We start from the raw sequence: 11489 nt of genomic DNA, 5'->3' as shown, positions 1-11489 counted from the left end.
AGGCCCGTCTAGGCGGTGTCTGAACTGGGACTCTATGGTCGTCTGCCCTCTGTGCCTCCTCTCTAGCCGTCTGCGCTCTATGCTCCGCGGTCCCTGGCCGCCGGCCGCCCTCCCGCCTGCCGGGAGGGGTGAGCAGAAGGAGGCGGGGCGGGAAGGCGAGAGGTGTCTCCTCCACCCGACCGGCGGGAGACCTGAGCAACCTCTGTGACAGCTCGTCGGCCGCCATGTCAGCGAGCGGGGCTGGAAACAGATTCGGCGCCCGGCGGTAGCCCTCCTTGCGTCTCCTGTTCCTAGGTAAGGAGAGGAAGAGCGAAATGCAGGAGACCGGCCGGCTGGCGGCCGAGGGGAAAGCCATTGGGACCCCCCCCTCGTTCCTTCCCCGGCGCTGTCCTCCTCTGGCATCGCCGCCTCTGCCCTCCGGGCGCGGTGGAGCCCCGTTCCCTCACCTCCGCCCCTTCTCCGCTCCCCCGTTTTCCTCTTTTTCTCTCGCCGCCTTGGCCTCTCCCTGCGCCGCGCGCCCATTTCTCCCTCCCTAGGGCACTCGCGCCAGAGGTCCTCCGTCGCCCGGCTGCCCGCGGAGCCTGCGGCTTCCTCTGCGCTTCTGTTCCTTTTCATTCTGTTGCCCACAGCCTCCACCTCTGCGGGTGATTTGTATTTTCCTTCATACCTGTTCCCCCCTCGCCTCACCACTTAGGCTGTCAAGAAGCACCTAGTGCCTCCCATCCCTCCCTCCGGGCCAATATATACCTTTGTTTTATTTTTATTTGCGTGTTGTTAAAGGTGTAAAGTTAAGACTTAAAGAAGAAAAATGTAAAAGCTTAGCATTTCTTCCTAGGCTTGGAAACATAAAGGTCTTAGAATGCTTATGTTGTTGCTTTTGTAAACTTAGTCCAACACATCTTACTGTGGAATGCAATTTAAAAGAGAGATTCCAAAGACTCTAAAAATAGGATGCCCTAATGGAAAATTTGGCAGTCTTTTTAACCTCTTAGGCAGTGTTAGAAGCCTCAGTTCTTTGAGAGTGGTTTCGGTGTTTAAGGATTATACTCAAGAGCTTTACCAGCATCACTCTTTGTACCAAGGCAGGAAGCTGCAGGCATTCAACTTCCTATTTTAAAATATGCACCATCCTTTCTGCATACTTTACTGGCCGCGTAATTGATCTTGGCATTTTAAATGCACAAGGAAAAGGTTTCTAAGGAATGTATCACTTAGCAAATAGAAGTCTGAGGGTTTACTCAGCTGGTAAATATCAAATGAAGAAGGAATTGGTGGCCAACTGTGGTCTTTTCCGATTATAAATTTGTTAGGACAGCATAGAAAGTATCTTCTCAACTGTTGTGGAGCCCAGGGGACCCTTTGGTCTTAATTTTTAAAAATTCTTTTTAAAATGGGATTTTGCCATTGACAGTTCTCCAGAAGTTATTATTCTTGCACCCTCTGAATACCTGAGTGAACACCAGACCTGCCCCCCATCCTTTTACTGAGCTGTCCCCTCTCTCCTTATAAAAATATTTTTGTAGATTCAGAAATATGCAAGCTCTGGAGGTCTAAATATTGTTAAAGCAGAAAGATGTGTTACAGTTAAAGAAGAAATAGTTCACTTAGAGAACTATATGGTTCAATTTCTCACTTTTAAAATATACTTTTAAAAATTGTGGTAATACTTTTCTTAAATACTTTTCTTAAAATTTGGTTTCTTCATAATATTCAGCCCTGGAGAAAATGATGTCACTTTTAATTTTGCTTTTGAGTGGTGTTATTCTCTTCTGATTTTGGAGAAGAGAATTAGGTTATGATAAGTATCTCCCCTTTTATAGTGTTAATAGTGGTTTGTTTGAGGTTGTAGATGCTTAAACAACACAAGAGACAGAATATTACATATTTTATTTTTCTGAGGTCCCAGTTGCTAGAAATGAAAGAAATGTCCATTTTACTTTAAAGATGAACCTTATAATCAGCGTTTAGACCTACTTTATTAGAAAAACCTTGGTTGTTTATTCCCCATCTTATTTTCTTAAGAAGTATAGTTTTTGCATCTGGTACTATTTTTGCCTTTTTGAAAATATGTCTTTGGTGTCAGTCAAAGTGATTCCACTATTTTAAAGTTTTTTCTATTGTTACCTCAATTTAACTGATAAAGAAGCCAAAATACTTCTTTTCTTTTGACTTTTATGTTACTGTTGTGATTGGGAAATGCCAGGTGGTAAAAGTTTGTTGTCAGAATTAAGGCTGTGGATCTACAGTAGTACTGTCCACTAGAAATACAAGGCATTAGTACACGAGCAATTTAAAGGTTTTTAGTCACATTACCAAAAAAATAGGTAGGGTTAATTTCAACATGTTTTATTTAATCCTGTATATATCATTTCAACAAGTGATCTGTTTTAAAAGGTAACAGTGAGATATTTTACATTCTTTCATACTGAGTCTGTGAAATTTCGTGTGTATTTTACATTTATGCTACATTTGAATTCTGACGCTACTGGTCTTAGCTTGTGGCTAAGACCTTCCTTATTGGCTAGCATGTTACCTATAGGATTTCTGTGTGATTCTTAAGATGTTTTCTTATCCTAAGAGTCTGGGGTAAATTCTGTGAGGCAAATTTAAAAATCCTTTTCCTGAAGTGCTACGATGTTCAAACTGAGATGATTCTAAGCAGGATGAAAGCCCTGGAGGGTCTCTTCCTCTTAGTGTTGACTGTGTTAATACTGAGGAGGATAAACAGGTTGCCCTGTGCTTGTTTAGTAAGGGTCATAAGATGTATAGAGTGCTCAGTCATTTCCTGGGGTGTCATTGTTGCAGTTATTTACATCTGCATGTCAACAGTGTGTCAAGGAACTGTATGAGTCTTTGTCTACTAAGTCTGTTGGCATTAAGTAGGGAGAACCTGAAGACATACAAGAAGTTTGAACTTTATGGTGAACAGGTAGAATTATCTGCTTTTGGAGACATGTTCTGAAGCAGTTTCAGGTATGGCTAAGAGTTTTGTGTATGTGCTTCTCTATATGATGGTGTTATCAAAGGAAAGATAAAACCTTTTTAGCAAAAATTAGGAAGGAAGAGGGTATGTTTTTTGACTCCCAAACACTGGGAGTAGCAGCAAAACACAAATGTATATGGTGGTTTGGGTAAGCTATAAAAGAAATATGGCAGTTTTTAGAGAAAGCTCCTGACATATTGACTAGGAATGTGTTTTAACTTGTTTTTGCAACAGAGATGGTGATTTACATGGAACGCCTCTTGTTCAGAGCTGTTAGGACTGAAAGATAGCCCTGTTGGAAGGGTAACTGCAGCTCACAGACTTCTGTGGGTTACTATGATCCTTCATTGTTCTTATCCTGATGTCTGTATTCTGTTAAACTTACCTAAATACTATTTTAGCCGAATGGTTTTACATTTACACTTAATGTCAAAATGTTCTTGAAGGATTAATTATATTCATTGTAATTTAATGTGAGAAACTTGCCTCCTCCACAACTTTTATGGTACCTGATCAGTAAACAAATTCCTTCTGTAAAATCTAGTCAGTATAGACCTAGCACAGTGTTGGCAGTGTGTGCAGTATTAAAGGATCAGGGACAGATTTGGGCAAGGGATAGTTACTGGTTCGGAGAAGGCAATGGCACCCCACTCCAGTACTCTTGCCTGGAAAATCCCATGGGCGGAGGAGCCTGGTGGGCTGCAGTCCATGGGGTCACTAAGAGTCGGACACGACTGAGTGACTTCGATTTCACTTTTCACTTTCATGCACTGGAGAAGGAAATGGCAACCCACTCCAGTGTTCTTGCCTGGAGAATCCCAGGGACGGGGAGCCTGGTGGGCTGCCGTCTATGGGATCGCACAGAGTCAGACACGACTGAAGGGACTTAGCAGCAGCAGTTACTGGTTGTTGCTTGTTTCATGAGAGGTGCATGCATGTTATGTAGGAAAATGTAGGATTTCATTTGTTTTTAAATATAGGTGGCTATCCGTTGCTACCATTTTAGTTGGATAAGAGGAAATACACTGTTTTGTTCCTACATATTAGCCTTAGCTAATTTTTCTTTAGTCAATTAAGGATGAATAATTGATAGTCTGGCAATTTGCTTTTTTTTTTTTTTCAGTTTTATTTTTGGCTGTGCTGGGTCTTCGTTGCTGCATGGGCTTTTCTCTAGACGCGGCAGGCTGGAGCTACTCTCTAGTTGTGGTGCATGGGCTTCGTTGCCCCATGGCATGTGATATCTTCCTGGATCAGGGACTGAACCTGTATCCCCTGCATTGGCAGGCAGATTCTTACCCACTGGACCACCAGCAGAGTCCTGAAAGTTTTTTAAAAAGCTCAATTTAAGTGGCCTCTACGAGGATTATATTTTTATTGAGAAGTTCTACATTCAATAATTTATGTCTCAGTACTCTTATGAGTGTGTTCTTTTGTTTAGGGCCTTGAAGATTCTTGTGAATATAGGCTTCTCTTTATTTATGGATCATTCCTTTGGGGGGAAATTATATTTCCTTTTAACCAAGGGATACTTTTTAAAAATGCATTTGAAATAACTTTTGGAATATTCTTTAATAAAATTTAAAAAAAAATCTGAACAATCTTTAAAAAAGGCAATACATCATTAAAAAGTTCTGAATCTTATAATAGCTTGAGATTTCTTAAATTGTTTTGGTCACAGTTTTCAGATTCTGCTCTTTACCATATTTGGAGATGGAAACTTTTTGCCTTTATATGACCTCCTCCCTGCCATCTCTTAGGGCCTCCCCCCAGACCCCCACCCCGTTCATCATCATTAGCCACGTGGAGAGGAAAGGTAGTGTGTGTGTGTCAAAATACAGTTCAAGATTATTTTTCCCTTTGACTGTAGGACAAATTTTTTTTAAATGACAGATTTAGTCATTTTTATTAACATCGGAGCATTTGATATTTTAATTAACTGTACATAAGAGATTTTAAGGGTTTCCCTGGTACCTCAGATGGTAAAGAGTCTTCCTGCAGTGCAATCCCTGGGTTGGAAGATCCCCTGGAGAAGGAAATGGCAACCCACTCTAGTATTCTTGCCTGGAAATTCCCAAGAAGAAAGGAGGTTAGCAGTCTACAGTCGATGGAGTCGGGAAGAGTCGGACAGGACTGGGCAACTTCACAAGAGATTTTAGGAATTAACAGTATCTTGTGATTCAGTTCAGTCGCTCAATCGTGTCTGACTCTTTGTGACCCCATGGACTGCAGCACGCTAGGCTTCCCTGTCCATCCCCAACTCCCGGAGCTTGCTCAAACTCATGTCCATTGAGTCGATAGTGCCATCCAACCATCTAATCCTCTGTCATCCCCTTCTCCAGCCCTCCATCTTTCCCAGCATCGGGGTCTTTTCCAAGGAATCTGTTCTTTGCATCAGGTGGCCAAAGTATTGGAGTTTCAGCTTTGCATCAGTCCTTCCAGTGAATATTCAAGACTGATTGCCTTTGGGATGGACTGGTCTGATCTCCTAGCAGTCCAAGGGACTCTCAAGAGTCTTCTCCAACACGTAGTTCAAAAGCATCAATTCTTTGGCGCTCAGCATTTTTTTATAGTCCAACTCTCACATCCATCCATGACTACTGGAAAAACCATAGCTTTGACTAGATGGACCTTTGTTGGCAAAGTAATGTCTCTGCTTTTGAATATGCTATCTAGGTTGGTCATAACTTTTCTTCCAAGGAGCAAGCATCTTTTAATTTCATGGCTGCAGTCACCATCTGCAGTGATTTGGGAGCCCAAAAAGATAGAGTCTGTCACTGTTTTCCCATCTATTTGCCATGAAGTGATGGGACCAGATGCCATGATCTTAGTTTTCTGAATGTTGGAGCCTCATCAAGAGGCTCTTTAGTTCTTTGCTTTCTGCCATAAGGGTGTGTCATCTGCATATCTGAGATTGATATCTCTCCTGGCAACTTTGATTCCAGCTTGTGCTTCATCCAGCCCAGCATTTTGCATGATGTACTCTGTGTATAAGTTAAATAATCAGAGTGACAATATACAGCCTTGACATACTCCTTTCCAGATTTGGAACCAGTCTGTTGTTCCATGTCCAGTTCTAACTGTTGCTTCTTGACCTGCATACAGATTTCTCAGGAGGCAGGTAAGGTGGTCTGGTATTCCCATTTCTTGAAGAATTTCCAGTTTGTTATGATCCACACAGTCAAAGGCTTTGGTGTAGTCAGTAAAGCAGAAGTAGTTATTTTTCTGGAACTCTCTTGCTTTTTTGTAATTGCCGTAGCTATTAAATCCTCTTATAAGAATACTGATTTTTTTAGAAAACTACTACCTGAATAAATAATTACATTTTTTTCTATGTTTGCTACATCTTGAAAACCCAGTGAAATAGATGGCTATGGTTTTGTAATTTGAATGAAGGCAAACAACCATTTTGAAGAGCCTTTTATGTTACAGATTTTTAGGTAAATAGTTTCCTTAAAAGATGTGAACTTTATAATAACATAAAGAATGCTGTTGTTCCTGGATACTGGAGAGCATACCACTTGTATTTTTAATTTATGCATGCATTGTTTTTCTTGTTCACTGTTTCTCTCTTCTGCAGGTATTAACACTGTACAGATAAATCTTAAAAGTAATTATTAAATGAACTGAAACATCTTCCTTTAAGATTTTTCAGCAAGGATTTATTTTTGTGAATTTGCATTTTATTTATTGAATCCTCATGGAGTTTTTTTTTTCCACTGTGGGGATGAAAAGGTTTTCTTAAGTCAGGTCTCAGAAGGATTCATAGCAAGTAACAGACTTGATTTCCTCCCTCATGTTCAACCCAAATTAAAAGAGGGATGGAATTTTGTAGAAACTATGCTGATTAGAAAATTGCAAAGTTTAGTTTCCTGAGGAAAAGACTTTGTATCCATTTGTGACTTCTTAATCCAAAATCAGTCATTAAGCTTTATTTTCTTCAACAGTTTACAAAGTAATCACTAGGTTCCTTTTGCTTCAATAGTTAAAAAAAAAATTGTTCTGGAGTTCTTTGTCATTCCAATTAGAGTTTATACCTATAGCATTGCATCAGCACTGTAAAGAGCCAAAATGAGAAGCAATGTCGTGTGACTTCTTTGATCATATAATTAAATGTTTTGTAAGATGAAATGGTTTGTCTTATTAGTCTTACAGTTGAACCCTAGTTTAAAATTGACCTAATAGGTCTTACGTCAACCAAAGTTCATATTTTTGCTAGCCAGAGAAAGATCTATTTCAAATTAACCTAAAGTAAACTATTTAATTCAGGAGATAATTTTTTATTATATCAGGTACCCTCTTGGTTAATTATAATTTTGTGGATTTTGATGCCTACAGCCTTTTTGTCCTCTTTCAGCTGTTTACCTGGGGAAAACCTAGGGATTCCCTAGTAAATCATGACAGGTCTTTGATGCTTGAGAGTATGGCTTACCTTCCCTGATAGCCTCCAAGAGTAAATGTGTGTGTGCAGAAACTTATGAGCAAAAATTCTGCTTCAGAAACACTTACCTACGGTGATGAAACAGATATTCTAAGACTGTCTTAAAATGACAGTTTCCATGTACTTGTATAAAACTTTGCATAAAACTGTATATTTTGCTGGAGAGTTTTCATTTTGTTCCAGTGCTTCGGAGTATGTAAAAAAATGTCCAGAATAATATCTCCTCTAGTTTATTCTGCCTAGCTTCACCTTTTGGTTTTCTCCTATCATGTCTTCCATGTAAAGTTCAAAAGTCAGAATAGGTCATGGTTTAGTATAACGTTGGCGGTGGGGGTGGGGGTGTGGGGGTGGTAGGAGTACAACAAATTTTACTCCTTTCTTTTTTCCTCTCTTTCTTCTCTATTACAGAAGTAGTTGTGCTCCATAGAGGGGAAGGGGGAAGGAAGCTAAATTTTAATTTAAGGAAAACATGGCTTTTCAAAAAATTAGTGTTTTTTCCTGTCATGAAAGTTGAACAGAAGTTTTAATTTAGCAGTCAGAATCCATTGACCTCTCTTGTCCTACCTTTGATGTCTGGTGGGCTTGCCAGGAAGAAACTTTGGGTACAAGTGTTAGCAATACTGCTTGGGAAACGAGTTCTTGGGGCAAGGAATAGTGAGTGACTTTATTCAGAAAGCCAACAGACTGAGAAGGTGATGAACTAGGTTCCCAAAGAACCATTCCTCCAGTTAGAGGTCAGGCTTCTTTTTACCGAAAGGAGTGTGCCTGTGGTTGGTCTCTGGGAACTTTTCGGTATGGAAATCCTTTGTTCTTGCAGCTTTCCAGGTAGCCAGTCACAGTGTTCCTATAAACCTCCAGCCAGACAGATGTTATTTTTTATCCCTATGTGAATAGGAAAGTGTTTTTACCTTTAGAGATCAGAGTCTTGAGATTAGGCTATCCTGTATGTTTTAGGCTATTGGCAACATTGTAAACTTCTGGCAAAAACAATAGAATACAAAAAGTTAAAGAAGAAGAAATAGATCCAATAGGATGTCAGATTTGTTCTTCTCTATTACACAGGGAAACTTTGCACTAATATGAGACAGTGCTAGAAATATATACACATATATATTGTATTTATTATATATATAATTTATTTGGCTGTGCCATGCAGCTTGTGGGATCTTAGTTCCCCAATCAAGGATTGAACCTGGGCCCTCAGTAGTTAAACCACTCAGGCCTAACTAACTAGTGGACTGCCAAGGAATTCCTGCTAGCATAAATATAATAGTGTCTCTTTTGTCATAGGTGTTCCTTTAGGGAATATTCTCCACTGAAATAAAATACCTTGGGGAAAAATCATATTCTATCAGCAGTCTTTCAAAGCATTGCAAGTTATCTTCCTCTGAGACAGGTTTTTTCTGTACTGGTTTTTTTTTTATTCGTTTCTAAGAATTTCTTACCTAGAATAAGCTGCCTTACTCTGGAATTTTTTTTTTCCCCAAACCTCCATCAAAATATTTCTCTTGAATGGCTGACAGTGAGAAGGCATATTCACTTTTGCACCTATCTCCATTCTTGCCTTCCTAGTAACTTTTGGTACGCTGGAGATATAAATTAGCATGTCACCGTTGTGTCACATCACGGTAAGAATTAATATCATTAATGTTTATTTAGATATTTTATTATAGGAGAGGAAAACAGTATCTACCTATTTGACATGGATAAAATACAATCTCTGAAAACAGTCAGAGTTTTTTAACCTTGGGTCCAAGAACAGGCTTCAAGGGGTCTGTGAGCCACCTGAAATAACTCTCAAAACTTAGTGGTAGTATATGTGCATTTTTTTTTTAATGTGTATTTTTCTGAGGAGACATTTTTTGTCAGATTCTTCAAAGGGTCCATGACCCAGAATAGGATAAGACTCACAGAATTAATTTGAGCTTGGTTATAAATTGCTAATCCTTATAAGCAGCTATAGTTTTATAAACATTCCTATATATATATGCTTTATTTTTTTGGTAATATTTTATTTATGACAAAAATAATTTAATAAATTATTTTATAAGAAAAGGCACAGTGATTCATTTTTAAAAAACAAATCTTCCTCAAATATCTTACCTTTTATTTTGAATGCCTTTACACAGTTCTGTCGTTACTTTGTTTGTTTTTAAAATTTGTTTACCACCTGTGCATTTTACAGAAAGATGATTAATTCTTAGTGGTTGAATTTTTCCTGGCAGTTCAAAGAGTTGTTCATAAACTCAGAATCAGGATAAAGGAAAGCTGCATTTTATGAGGCTCCCCTACCCAGTGAGAGGAATGCATTCACAGATAGGTTGATTATATACGCATGCTCCTGAGGAAGTAGAAAAAAGTAAGAAACTGGGTACAAGTAGAAAGATTACCCTTGAACAGCAGATAGAAACATTGTACTACTGAGATAAGAAGGGGAAATAACTGATTACCAACTGACATCTGGTAACTTCTGTTTACCTGTGGCCCAGTTGAGACTGCTGAGCTAGGAATAGGAAGAGGACTGGAGGCCAGTGGTGAAGGTTAGTGTCGCTCTGGGAATGTGGTTCTGGGACTAATTGGGGAAGAATGTCAGGCCAGCATTGAGGCTGCACCTGATGTTGGAAGGATACTGCTTTTATAGTTTCCAATCTGCATAGTTATGATTTTCTTTAGCGCCTGGGTATAAGAGCAGAGAAGGTGGTCAGGTTGATCAGGCCTGGGGTTTATAGGGTCAGTGCAGTAGATGCATAAGATAACAAAGGAAGTAGCTAGAGATGATACATGAATTCAGTGCTTGAAAAGAAAGAATGCCAGGAGTCTGACTAATGTTTAAAAAAAAAAGAAAGAAAATGCAGGAGTCTGGAGTTTTCACTTTGTTTTTTAATAATTTAATTTTGTTCTTTTTTTTCTTTTCGTTTTGTCCATGATGCATTACTTGTGGGATCTCAGTTCCCCAAGTAGGGACTGAACCCAGGCCTTGGCAGTGAAAGCCTAGAATCCTAATCACTTGGCCACAAGGGAACTCCTGAGTCTGGAGTTCTTGATATGGTTGAACTGGGTAATGGTAGTGAGGTAATGACAGTAAAGATTGAAGTTAGAAAGAATAGGAATTTAGAACCAGACAATGGGATATTGGTAGTTGGAGATAGGCAGACTCACCTGAGATGAATACAGTGTTTTGATGTGCAGGGAGACTCACCTGAGATGAATACAGTGTTTTGATATGCAGTAAAATCTAAGACTAGGGTGACAGTTGCTAAATTGACCAGACAATAATGTCGTTATAGATTTTTGAGACACAAAGATACATGCATTCCATAAATCTGTTAAGTCACTGTTTTTCCTATGTAGAACACAAAGATAGTGTATTCTTTTTTAAAATTTTATTAGTATTTTTAAATTAATTTTTATTGGAGTATCATTGCTTTTCAAACGTACTGTTTTCTGAACAGTAATCTGCCTCTGGCTTATGAGAGAAAACCTTAATTAAAAGTAAACATATCAGCCTAAACTCATTTTGAAATTTCATAACTTCTGAAATGATAAAATTAATAAATTTTTACCTTTTGTTCAAAAGGGGACTAGAGAGTAAACTGGAGAGCTCCTAGCTTAGGTTTATAATTTTAAAATACTGTTAAAATGGTTTTGTTCTTTATTCTAGTTGAATTGATAGGTTGATTTTAATCTGATATCCATTTGAACCTGCACATTAAAATGTCCATATATGCTGTGGTGAATAGTTTTGAAATATGGTAGCTCATCAATGACCTTGAACCTAGCATTAGTTCCTATTAGTTCATTGGCTAATGTTTGAGCTCATAGGTCCCAGGTGTTCTTGGAAGGACTGATGTTGAAGCTGAAACTCCGATACTTTGGCCACCTGATGCGAAGAGCTGACTCATTAGAAAAGACCCTGATGCTGGGAAAGATGGAGGGCAGGAGGAGAAGGGGACGACAGAGGATGAGGTGGTTGGATGGCATCACCGACTCAATGGACATGGGTTTGGGTAAACTCTGGGAGTTGGTGATGGACAGGGAGGCCTGGCGACCTGCTGTTATGGGGTCGCA

At 39.2% G+C, this 11489-nt stretch overlaps 1 protein-coding gene across 3 annotated transcripts in view; it reads left to right on the top strand.

Moving 5' to 3' along the window:
* The first annotated feature begins 203 nt into the window (after window positions 1-203).
* The window catches only part of CNST (consortin, connexin sorting protein), a 98535-nt gene continuing 87249 nt past the window's right edge, over window positions 204-11489 (top strand). Inside the window, exon 1 of one of the 3 annotated variants that reach the window (XM_061382441.1) lies at window positions 204-294. The gene's annotated coding sequence lies outside the window, so the exon portion shown is untranslated. The remainder of the gene's footprint in view (window positions 295-11489) is intronic. The other 2 variants (XM_061382442.1, XM_061382443.1) reach the window with 2 other exon arrangements.

Source organism: Bos javanicus, chromosome 16, assembly GCF_032452875.1.
Source record: "Bos javanicus breed banteng chromosome 16, ARS-OSU_banteng_1.0, whole genome shotgun sequence".
NCBI lineage: Eukaryota > Metazoa > Chordata > Mammalia > Artiodactyla > Bovidae > Bos > Bos javanicus.
Note: the sequence above shows the minus strand (reverse complement) of the source record. Positions and strands in the feature narration are given on the sequence as shown.